The sequence below is a fragment of the Mya arenaria genome, chromosome 12, assembly GCF_026914265.1.
Source record: "Mya arenaria isolate MELC-2E11 chromosome 12, ASM2691426v1".
Taxonomy (NCBI): Eukaryota; Metazoa; Mollusca; class Bivalvia; order Myida; family Myidae; genus Mya; species Mya arenaria.
In genome coordinates, this window is record NC_069133.1 from 36,804,491 (window position 1) to 36,817,704 (window position 13,214).

At 34.8% G+C, this 13,214-nt stretch overlaps 2 long non-coding RNA genes across 2 annotated transcripts; both read left to right on the forward strand.

Moving 5' to 3' along the window:
* Window positions 1-586: 586 nt before the first annotated feature.
* LOC128212155 (uncharacterized) lies at window positions 587-7,479 on the forward strand. Its single transcript, XR_008257398.1, has 5 exons — window positions 587-606; window positions 853-956; window positions 3,615-3,692; window positions 4,590-4,660; window positions 5,967-7,479. It is a non-coding gene; the product is annotated as an uncharacterized LOC128212155 (long non-coding RNA).
* A 194-nt stretch (window positions 7,480-7,673) lies between these two features.
* On the forward strand, window positions 7,674-12,196 carry LOC128212003 (uncharacterized). The gene is made up of 3 exons (XR_008257367.1): window positions 7,674-7,824; window positions 8,722-8,792; window positions 10,099-12,196. It is a non-coding gene; the product is annotated as an uncharacterized LOC128212003 (long non-coding RNA).
* Window positions 12,197-13,214: the final 1,018 nt, after the last annotated feature.

Sequence of the window (13,214 nt, forward strand, 5' to 3'; positions counted from 1 at the left end):
GGGCCAAAATCATCAAGCTAGAGCTTTGCATAATCTTTTTCAAACTTCTGGGAGATTTCTGCCCTTGAAAGTATTTGCTCGCAGCCCGCCTCAAAGTTACACTTCGTTCAGTATTTAAAGCTTTCGGATACACTTTTTTGTTAATTTGAGATCTTAATGACGCTACATTGTACTTCTAAGTAAATAGATGCTCAAAGTAACTAGATGCTCTGGGTGTTCACTGGGTGACAAAGGCTACCCAGTATTGGTTGTTTCTTTTTTCTGAAAAGATGTTTCTAGTGAATTGCCAAGTTGCAGTGGTTTTGACGCCACAGAACCAGCACAGCTCCATGACAGATATATATGTTTTCGTCATTGATGTCAGTACTGCTGTATTGGTGGCCTCACAATTTCTGTGTGGAAATGTCATCTGATACACTCATAACGGCGTATTTCTAGCATAGCTTTCATAAGTGCATGGCCATTCTCTGTCATTTTCAGATACACTGTGTTGTGTGTGGATAAGAAATGCAGAGTGGTACCACCAATCACCTAAGCCACCATTCCCCTAACAGACAAAAGGCTCATGGGGACAGTTCCTGCAAATTGTAGCCCTACAAACTTCAGGTAAGTGATAAATCTGGGCTTCAAGATATCTCTGTACTCACTTTAAGTTTATACTTCATTTGAACAAAACTTACAATTTCAGCATCAAAATCCAGGTTTAGATCCCAGACCGAACCTTGTCTCCTTTATTAAACTTCATTTCAGATAATCTATAAGCCACATACATGTTCACTACTTATGGCGGATAAGAACTTTCGCAAATTGATTATAAATGCGTTTTCCCAGATATACACCCTCCTCTTGCAGATACTGCCAAGCTTGGGTGCACTGGGCCGGTTATCCAGCCGTGTGGAATCAACATCTCCAGCTGAACTTGGGCCGGGAATTATATAAGAATCCTTAGCAGCATGGTGAGCTTTTGTGTATTTATTTCCAGGCTCGTATACCCGTCCAGACTTCTGCGTTTAAGCTTTCCTTTCGTCATTTTTTGAAATAAGGTATCTCAAGTCTTTCAATGAAATCACAACTTTGGAGGCTAGATTTAAATTAAGGAACCATTATGTGTAGAAAGCCTTTTGGGTGATTTAAAATCAAATTAGTAAACAGGATTCTCATGGTTCATGGTTTATAATTGGCCTTGTGGACCTTTCATTCTTTACTTTGGTAAGAGCCGCTTAGGTATGTAAGAAGGGGGGAGGGGGGGGGGGGTACAGATGTGATAGTAAACAGTGTTTAATAAGGTATATTTGTTTTTATTAGCTCCACTGGCCGAAGGCCATGGAGCTTATGTCGTCACAGATTGTCCGTCGTGAGTGCGTGCGTGCGTGCGTAAACTTTTACTTTAAACGACATCTCCTCTGAAACTGATAAGCGGATTTTGACAGAACTTCACAGGAATGTTCCTTTGGTGGTCCTTTACCAAAATTGCTCAAATGGTTCCGGTCCATTGCACAATATGGCCGCCAGAGCTAAAAATAGCAAAATCTTTAAACGACATCTCCTCTGAAACGGTTCGGCAGATTTTGATGAAACTTGACAGTAATGTTCCTTGGGTGGTCCTTTATTAAAATTGCTCAAATGGTTCTGGTCCATTGCACAATATGGCCGCCACAGCTAAAAATAGCAAAATCTTTAAACGACATCTCCTCTGAAACGGATAGGCAGATTTTGATGAAACTTAACAGAAATGTTCCTTGGATGGTCCTTTATCAAATTTGCTTCAATGGTTTCGGTCCACTGCACAAGATGGCCCCCAGAGGTAAAAATAGAAAAACCTTTAAACGACTTCTCCTCAGAAACCGATGATCATATTGCAATGAAACTTGACAGAAATGGTACTTGGGTAGTCCTTAACCAAAATAGCCCAAACAGTTCTGGTCTGCTGCACAACATGGGCACCAGAGCTAAGAATAGAAAAAAACGTTAAACTACATCTTCTCAGAAACCGATTATCAGATTTTGATGAAACTTTACATAAATGTTCATCGGGATGCCCTTTAACCAAAATTGCCCAAATGGTCCCGGTCCGCTGCACAACATGGCTGCGAGAGTTAAAAATAGAAAAAACCTTTAGGGACTTCTCGTCCGCAGTCTTCACGAAAAACATTTTAACCTACTAGCCAGTTGGACTAGCATAATGGCATATTTTACTAGTCCGAATGACAATCTAGTAGTCCGACTATTTTGCCACATTAAAAAACTGTATGCTTGAGGTAAATACCTATTTCAATTGAACAGCTTGCAGTTTGAGTAAACATTTCTTTATTATGATGCTCATGCAGTGATAGGGAGTGACATCCTTCTGTTGGGAATAGTGCTCCTTGTTTTTCAGAACCTATGGGTACTATGTAAAAACAAAAGGCATCTTGCTTGAATAGACTGTAATAATATCAACATGGTTAGAAAAGAAATGCCATGCTTTAATAGCTTTGATTACATTTTACTACTGAATTACCTCCCTTTAATAGAAAAAAAATGATGATCAGATTTTGATGAAACTTGACAGAAATGTTCCTTGGGTGGTCATTAACCAAAATTTGTTAAATGGTTCCAGTCCACTGCACACCATGGCTGCCAGAGCTAAAAAATAAAAAAAACTTTATACGACTTGTCGTCGAAACCGATGACCTTTTTTCGATAAAACTTGACAGAAATGTTTGTTTGGTGCTCCTTTACTCAAATTGCCCAAATCATTTCGGTCCACTGCACAACATGGCAGCCAGAGCTATTAAAGTAAAAAAAAAATTAAATAACTTCTCCTCAAAAATTGATGATTGTATTTCTATGAAACTTGACGAAAATGTTCGTTAGGTGGTCTTTGCTTGAACCTTTTGGCCAGTGGAGCACAGGCACTGATGTGCCTCTTGTTTTATCACCATTTTGAAGGTAATGATTGTGTTATCAGGGATAAGTAACAAGTTTAACATAAACACTGTAACATGTTCTTTATTTCAAATAAAGCTATAAATGATCTCTGGAGAATTTAGTCTGATCTCCATTGCTCAGAAAATGTAGCTGTCTAAGTGCCTATTCCATCAATGAGTATCACTGTCTTTAAATTGCTGTTGTGGTACAGTTTAAATGGCAAAAGTTTTATGGCCCTGCTTGTTTGCAACTCCTCATTCATTTTTGTACAGCGAGAAAAGTAAGGGAATTCTAGAGATTTACTAGAATTATGGATTGGTTTTACTAGAATTATGAATTGTTTTTCTTGAGTTACACAGTACATAAGGAGGAATTAGTGTGTACACAACTCCTCATTTTATTCCTGTTTATTATTTATATATGTAACATAGATGTGTACAAGACCTACGGTACTGTAGAAACATGACATAAAAGAGCTCACTTTGATTAATTTCCTCAAAAAAAGATATCTTTACTGTTAAAGTAAGAACTTTTACTGCATAGTAAGTAATGTCTTCTGCTCATCTTTATGACATTACATGGAATGATGTCAACTTCCCAAGACACATTTCCACATGGCGCAGCTCATTTATATATATTGCTGATGGATTGTTTAGAATGGGACAGTTTTAATTGGACATAATGTTTTAATCGCCATTTTACAGAGTGCCAGCCAGTCATTGCTGTTCTTTGCATTGCTGAGGAGGACAGTCCTGCCAACATAATAGTTTGTTCAATAACAGGTAAAAAACTGGTCTCACTTTACATTTTCAACCACTGTTCGATCGTAACAATTATCAAAGAACCGGCTAGTCTCAATCATGAAGCCGCTCTAATTAGAGTCAATGAACGATATAGATCTGGATACAAGCGTCTAGATGATCGAGACTAAATTGGCAACATGAGAACATTTATTTCCTTTCCTGATTCTTGAAAATTACATGAACAAATGACAATTCTACTACCATTTAAAGCTTGATTAATTTTCGGACAAATGTGTTTGTTTTAATTTGCCTTCCGCTTAAAGTGAACGTATATATACTGGGCAAGAAGTGCTGAATTTCATCGTGAATCACAGTGATTATCCAAAGTTTGAATTTGGTTCGGACATGTTTGACGGGAATTCAAAGACATTTTTTGTCAGCCGTCTTATATCACAGGTTTCCATGCATTTTGCATACATTGGTTCATTCCAAGATAAAAATTATAACCTTTTTCAAAACGTTCAATCTGTGAGAGTGCAGCTTTAATAGACCTGTAAAGACTTGTCGATGTGAAACTTAACTCTCAATCAAACTATGGTAAAAGATCAAATGCGGGGCTCCGTGTGCGGCATAGACTGCTAATTTTTATTTAATATGATGAAGAGCTAGTTAAGTTATCTTTTTTAAAAGTCTTCATTTGAAGAAAAAAAATGTTTCAATACCCTGTATGAATTTTCTTCACCGGATATTGATTCATAAAAATCATTGCTCCAGGGTGCGGAGCTACTTTTTGTTATATGTCTATATGGAAAAATCTTCTCCTCAGAAGTCAACTTTGTTCCCCAATGTGCAAGGCACAATCGGTGAAAATAATTTCAGTAAAAGTCACTGATTATTATTATTGTGATTATTATTAATAAACTTTTACTATTTCAGGAGACAAACAGAAACACAGAGGTGCTATACATTCCGATGGAAAATACAACAAAAGAAGAATTTTAAGAAAGGTAATAACTGAGCAACTAAGAACATGCATGTTGCACTGGTCAGAGTGTAAGACCCATCTCGCTTCATAAGAATTGATAATCATCAATGTATTAAATCAAGAAATTGAAACGTAAGTGTCTTGTCTTTTGCAGTGTTTTTGAAATAGAATATAATTTTAAAAAAAAACTAAATTATTTTTTAATATGATTGTGAATGTGTGATGTTTTCTTCCGATCATTCTCTCTCAAAAACCAGATACAAAAAACATATTTGTAGATTTTTATACGCCCGAAGGGTCGTATTATGTTATGGCCTCCATCGTCTGTCCGTCTGTCTGTCTGTCCGTCCGTCTGTCCGTCCGTTAGCAATTCCGTGTCCGGGCCATAACTTGGTAACTAATAAAGCAATTTTCAAATAACTTTATACAAATCATCACTACATTAAAAGGGTGTGTCGCTCGCAATTTCCAGGTCCATACCTCAAAGACTAGAATCACCATGGGGGGGCGTTAGCAATTATGTGTCCGGGCCACATCTTTGTTACTCGTCCGTTAGCAATTCCGTGTCCGGGCCATAACTTGGTAACTAATAAAGCGATTTTCAAATAACTTTATACAAAACATCACTACATTAAAAGGACCTCGAGCCGAATCTTCTTCGGGCGTATAATGCTCCGTTTCGCGGTGCTCTTGTTTTGTTTTACTTGTAAATATAGTTTTAAGTTTGTATTTTAGGCAAAGCCTTTTATTCTGCTCAATACAAACTTAAATATTGTAAGAGTTATGGCCCTTTGTAATTTTTAAACAAATACATTTTATTTCATGTTTTTGTAAGCCCATTATTTAGGGACTTTTAATATTTTCACCAGCAGCATTATAAAGTCAGACCAAAAGTGTCCAGTTAGTGTCCAAACAATAACTAAGTTAGAATCCTTTCTCAAATCAGGTGAGCGATATAGGGCCATCTCTGTGTTTGTCTGACAAAAAAACAATAATCAATCTTTGAGTTAAATTGACAAAATATTGATGTAGAATGTTTTGTGAAGACATACTATTGGATTACTTTTGTGTCAATAGGATTAAGGTTTCTGCACATAAAAATTATTTAGAATAGCATTTGGGTCAGTCGGTTCACGTTCAATATTACTGATAGTATAAGTGGAAGCAGTGACTTAAAATTAATTACCAAACAGTTTCTGCTCAATTGCTTTGAGTTAACATACGAGTTATGAAACTTGGAATACTAGTTCTTGGTGGCATAAATGAAAGACCTTGTTTTGTCACATTGACTTGTAATCAAGCACTAACTTCCTCTAAAAAAAATTCAGGTGATGGTTGGGCACACACAAGAAGACATAGATCACATGTGTCCAGGCATATGAGTAGACAGGAGTTTCACACTCTGCCAAACTTACTTCATCAGAGGAGCAGAAAGCTTCTCAAGATCCCGCACTGCACACTTAGATATAGTCTTTGACTACAACAAGGGGATGAAAGTACAGAGAGGTCCAATTGAAATCAATTCTGTGCTGCGTCATTTCTTCATTCTGGAAGTCGATGGACATGATTTATCATGGCATCAGGTGTGCAGTTTGTCGACTATCAGCAGTCTTGTTCACCAGTTGTGCAACTTGAGCTGGTAGCTTTATTGCTTGAAGCCACAGCATAAGAGGGGGAAGGTGCAGGCTCATCAAAAAGTCTCAAAAGTTGAAACTAGGAAAAGAAGTTTGTCAAGAGTGTGAATATTTGCTTTGAAAACCATCGTTACGATGATTTGGTTTCCTTTGAAACTTGATACATACTATGTGTATGTTGAATGAATTGAGATGCTTAAATAAAGAATCGCTATTCAAATATCAGGAAACTGCATTTTTCATACTAAAGGGTAAATGATGTCGCCATTTCCTGTATGTATTTAAATGAGATATGTTTCCACAATTAATATTTTTAGGGAATTTTTCTCATCCTAATGAATGAGATTAAATTGTACAGCGTTATATGAGCTTAATATGTGTTTTCTGTTTCTTTAAAATTGGTGAAAAATTGTCAGAAGATAATTAGACCAGTATCCATTACTACAATCAAATATACAGGGACAAACCCACTGGGCATATAATATAATTAAACCCTGTTTAGGGGCACGAGGCAAACAGAGTTACTTTCAAACGTTAAAGCTGCACTCTCACATTTTGGACGTTTTGACAACTTTTCTCATTTTATGTCTTGGATTGGAACCATCCAATTTTTGCGAAAAATTAAATGGCAGATTTTTCTATTTAAGTTAAAACATTGATGTTTTATGCACTTTTCTTAAACCGTTAGTAACATTAATTTTTGAACGGAAATATGAAATCTGTGATCTGATCTTTTGTCAGCAATCTTTTATCATTGGTTTGCAGATAATTACGCAAAAAATTGCTCATTCAAAAACAAAAATAGTTGTGAAAACGGTATATCTGTGGGAGTGCAGCTCTAAATGTTGAATTTCTTGATTTTACTACTGTATTAGAAATTACAGGGGTTGGGGCATTTTTTTAGTGTTTTTATTGCTTTTTATTTTCATACAGTCATACTTTATTCCTCAGGGCATAACTTACAAATAGACAAAACTGGAAAATGGTCGTTTCAAAAGGCCAAAGATAATGCAAGTTGAACAATCATATTGTTCATGGCTTGTATTTTTGGTGTATTTTGTTGCATATGCTATAGAAAAGTTGAAAGTTAAAAATAAATTCATAGTTGAAATGATGGCTTTGAATGGTATTGTCAGATGAGAAACGGCACTTTTAAGAAATAGGTATAATGGTACTTTATTTATTTTGATCAATTTTAGATATTGTATGAAAACCTACGGTACTGTAGAAACATGACATAAAAGAGCTCACTTTGATTAATTTCCTCAAAAAAAGATATCTTTACTGTTAAAGTAAGAACTTTTACTGCATAGTAAGTAATGTCTTCTGCTCATCTTTATGACATTACATGGAATGATGTCAACTTCCCAAGACACATTTCCACATGGCGCAGCTCATTTATATATATTGCTGATGGATTGTTTAGAATGGGACAGTTTTAATTGGACATAATGTTTTAATCGCCATTTTACAGAGTGCCAGCCAGTCATTGCTGTTCTTTGCATTGCTGAGGAGGACAGTCCTGCCAACATAATAGTTTGTTCAATAACAGGTAAAAAACTGGTCTCACTTTACATTTTCAACCACTGTTCGATCGTAACAATTATCAAAGAACCGGCTAGTCTCAATCATGAAGCCGCTCTAATTAGAGTCAATGAACGATATAGATCTGGATACAAGCGTCTAGATGATCGAGACTAAATTGGCAACATGAGAACATTTATTTCCTTTCCTGATTCTTGAAAATTACATGAACAAATGACAATTCTACTACCATTTAAAACTTGATTAATTTTCGGACAAATGTGTTTGTTTTAATTTGCCTTCCGCTTAAAGTGAACGTATATATACTGGGCAAGAAGTGCTGAATTTCATCGTGAATCACAGTGATTATCCAAAGTTTGAATTTGGTTCGGACATGTTTGACGGGAATTCAAAGACATTTTTTGTCAGCCGTCTTATATCACAGGTTTCCATGCATTTTGCATACATTGGTTCATTCCAAGATAAAAATTATAACCTTTTTCAAAACGTTCAATCTGTGAGAGTGCAGCTTTAATAGACCTGTAAAGACTTGTCGATGTGAAACTTAACTCTCAATCAAACTATGGTAAAAGATCAAATGCGGGGCTCCGTGTGCGGCATAGACTGCTAATTTTTATTTAATATGATGAAGAGCTAGTTAAGTTATCTTTTTTAAAAGTCTTCATTTGAAGAAAAAAAATGTTTCAATACCCTGTATGAATTTTCTTCACCGGATATTGATTCATAAAAATCATTGCTCCAGGGTGCGGAGCTACTTTTTGTTATATTTCTATATGGAAAAATCTTCTCCTCAGAAGTCAACTTTGTTCCCCAATGTGCAAGGCACAATCGGTGAAAATAATTTCAGTAAAAGTCACTGATTATTATTATTGTGATTATTATTAATAAACTTTTACTATTTCAGGAGACAAACAGAAACACAGAGGTGCTATACATTCCGATGGAAAATACAACAAAAGAAGAATTTTAAGAAAGGTAATAACTGAGCAACTAAGAACATGCATGTTGCACTGGTCAGAGTGTAAGACCCATCTCGCTTCATAAGAATTGATAATCATCAATGTATTAAATCAAGAAATTGAAACGTAAGTGTCTTGTCTTTTGCAGTGTTTTTGAAATAGAATATAATTTAAAAAAAAAACTAAATTATTTTTTAATATGATTGTGAATGTGTGATGTTTTCTTCCGATCATTCTCTCTCAAAAACCAGATACAAAAAACATATTTGTAGATTTTTATACGCCCGAAGGGTCGTATTATGTTATGGCCTCCATCGTCTGTCCGTCTGTCTGTCTGTCCGTCCGTCTGTCCGTCCGTTAGCAATTCCGTGTCCGGGCCATAACTTGGTAACTAATAAAGCAATTTTCAAATAACTTTATACAAATCATCACTACATTAAAAGGGTGTGTCGCTCGCAATTTCCAGGTCCATACCTCAAAGACTAGAATCACCATGGGGGGGCGTTAGCAATTATGTGTCCGGGCCACATCTTTGTTACTCGTCCGTTAGCAATTCCGTGTCCGGGCCATAACTTGGTAACTAATAAAGCGATTTTCAAATAACTTTATACAAAACATCACTACATTAAAAGGACCTCGAGCCGAATCTTCTTCGGGCGTATAATGCTCCGTTTCGCGGTGCTCTTGTTTTGTTTTACTTGTAAATATAGTTTTAAGTTTGTATTTTAGGCAAAGCCTTTTATTCTGCTCAATACAAACTTAAATATTGTAAGAGTTATGGCCCTTTGTAATTTTTAAACACATACATTTTATTTCATGTTTTTGTAAGCCCATTATTTAGGGACTTTTAATATTTTCACCAGCAGCATTATAAAGTCAGACCAAAAGTGTCCAGTTAGTGTCCAAACAATAACTAAGTTAGAATCCTTTCTCAAATCAGGAGAGCGATATAGGGCCATCTCTGTGTTTGTCTGACAAAAAAACAATAATCAATCTTTGAGTTAAATTGACAAAATATTGATGTAGAATGTTTTGTGAAGACATACTATTGGATTACTTTTGTGTCAATAGGATTAAGGTTTCTGCACATAAAAATTATTTAGAATAGCATTTGGGTCAGTCGGTTCACGTTCAATATTACTGATAGTATAAGTGGAAGCAGTGACTTAAAATTAATTACCAAACAGTTTCTGCTCAATTGCTTTGAGTTAACATACGAGTTATGAAACTTGGAATACTAGTTCTTGGTGGCATAAATGAAAGACCTTGTTTTGTCACATTGACTTGTAATCAAGCACTAACTTCCTCTAAAAAAAAATCAGGTGATGGTTGGGCACACACAAGAAGACATAGATCACATGTGTCCAGGCATATGAGTAGACAGGAGTTTCATACTCTGCCAAACTTACTTCATCAGAGGAGCAGAAAGCTTCTCAAGATCCCGCACTGCACACTTAGATATAGTCTTTGACTACAACAAGGGGATGAAAGTACAGAGAGGTCCAATTGAAATCAATTCTGTGCTGCGTCATTTCTTCATTCTGGAAGTCGATGGACATGATTTATCATGGCATCAGGTGTGCAGTTTGTCGACTATCAGCAGTCTTGTTCACCAGTTGTGCAACTTGAGCTGGTAGCTTTATTGCTTGAAGCCACAGCATAAGAGGGGGAAGGTGCAGGCTCATCAAAAAGTCTCAAAAGTTGAAACTAGGAAAAGAAGTTTGTCAAGAGTGTGAATATTTGCTTTGAAAACCATCGTTACGATGATTTGGTTTCCTTTGAAACTTGATACATACTATGTGTATGTTGAATGAATTGAGATGCTTAAATAAAGAATCGCTATTCAAATATCAGGAAACTGCATTTTTCATACTAAAGGGTAAATGATGTCGCCATTTCCTGTATGTATTTAAATGAGATATGTTTCCACAATTAATATTTTTAGGGAATTTTTCTCATCCTAATGAATGAGATTAAATTGTACAGCGTTATATGAGCTTAATATGTGTTTTCTGTTTCTTTAAAATTGGTGAAAAATTGTCAGAAGATAATTAGACCAGTATCCATTACTACAATCAAATATACAGGGACAAACCCACTGGGCATATAATATAATTAAACCCTGTTTAGGGGCACGAGGCAAACAGAGTTACTTTCAAACGTTAAAGCTGCACTCTCACATTTTGGACGTTTTGACAACTTTTCTCATTTTATGTCTTGGATTGGAACCATCCAATTTTTGCGAAAAATTAAATGGCAGATTTTTCTATTTAAGTTAAAACATTGATGTTTTATGCACTTTTCTTAAACCGTTAGTAACATTAATTTTTGAACGGAAATATGAAATCTGTGATCTGATCTTTTGTCAGCAATCTTTTATCATTGGTTTGCAGATAATTACGCAAAAAATTGCTCATTCAAAAACAAAAATAGTTGTGAAAACGGTATATCTGTGGGAGTGCAGCTCTAAATGTTGAATTTCTTGATTTTACTACTGTATTAGAAATTACAGGGGTTGGGGCATTTTTTTAGTGTTTTTATTGCTTTTTATTTTCATACAGTCATACTTTATTCCTCAGGGCATAACTTACAAATAGACAAAACTGGAAAATGGTCGTTTCAAAAGGCCAAAGATAATGCAAGTTGAACAATCATATTGTTCATGGCTTGTATTTTTGGTGTATTTTGTTGCATATGCTATAGAAAAGTTGAAAGTTAAAAATAAATTCATAGTTGAAATGATGGCTTTGAATGGTATTGTCAGATGAGAAACGGCACTTTTAAGAAATAGGTATAATGGTACTTTATTTATTTTGATCAATTTTAGATATTGTATGAAAATTATTATCTTATTTAGTACATGAGACCTTTTAAACAGTTATTGACAATATAACAATGTGTATATGAAGCTTTAGATCAACACTTCAAGCTGCACTCTTACAGATTGTCAGTAAAGACACAAAATTGTCTCAAAATCTGCTGATTTGGTTATCATTCCTTTAATTCAGTCATATTAGATAATTCACAATAGAACCCATCAGAAATGTAAAAGTGCTGAAAATTTCATTTACATTAAATTGTTCGTAATGCTTTTAGCCATAAAACATCATTTTTTTAACATAAATATGATAAACTGCTATCTGATCTTTTTTCAGCAGTCTTATATCACTTAAAATTGGGTCTAGACATTTATGCAAAAAAATTGTCCATTTATAGACAAACAATAAAAGAGTACCGGTAGTCAAAACGATCAATCGGTGAGATTGCAGCTTTAAATACACCTTTTAAGACCGCTGTAAAATTCCAATGGTTTGCCTAAATCTTTAAAGCTTGCATACTGTTTAATTAACAACCATACTTATTGTTTAAAAGTGTCATGATATCTTTGTACAATGTTTTTATATAATTCATTAAAGAAGTCAAAACAAATTTGTTTATCTTGTAAATTGTTTTCTATTATTTAAATGACCCAGACAAACATGGGAACGTCAGTGCTAGTTCTTTTACTATTAACATCTCATGAAGTTTCTATTGGTGTAGCAGCAAGGAGGTGTTATATTAAGGATGCATCATTTACACCAAATTATACATTTGGCACCGTGCACCCCAGTTAAGTCGTGCAGCGTCGGGAACGGGCCAGTATATACACTCCGGTATAGTAGGGGTGGTCACCGAGCCCGAGCCACACTGTCTAAGGGGCACGTGCAATTGGCCATTAATTTGGGGAATTAGCTGGCACAACTGCGAGTTACCGTTTAAGTTCAGATCACGTTTAATGGTTCACTTTGATTAACAACTCAAGTCCAATTAAGATGTTTAAAAGTTGGTTCTTTATTAATTCCACATTTGAGTTGAATAGTTAACAAAGATAAATCCAAAGACTTATTTAACAAGAAACATTCAATAGTCCATGTGATATATTAAGTTATGAAAGTAAGTGAATTAATTATATAGTCACAAAAAAAAGTAGTTCAAAGATATTTCCTTAGTAAAAGAAGAAGTACAAAGTTCCTAGTCTATATGTATATCTATAATAATAATAATAATAATAATAATAATAATAATAATAATAATAATAATAATAATAATAATAACTTTATTTAAAGAAGGTAACACATTAAGACATAGGCATCATATTATAAACAAACATAACACACGACTTATTTACAATGTGGCCTTCTGAAAGAACATACACACGCACACACACATAAATGCTTAGAATGAAAACGTAAGCATAAATTTATGTTATTTCAAAAGGGTACGTATTAAAATGTTATACGAAAACATAAAGAAACATGAATATAATACATTAATTATAAGATCAATGCCGAACAATACATCAATTTGTACCTAAAGGTTAACAAATCGTATCATTAAAATTTATTAACTGAGTAAGTAGGACAGTCACACATGTATTTAACACCTTAATCGAGATATA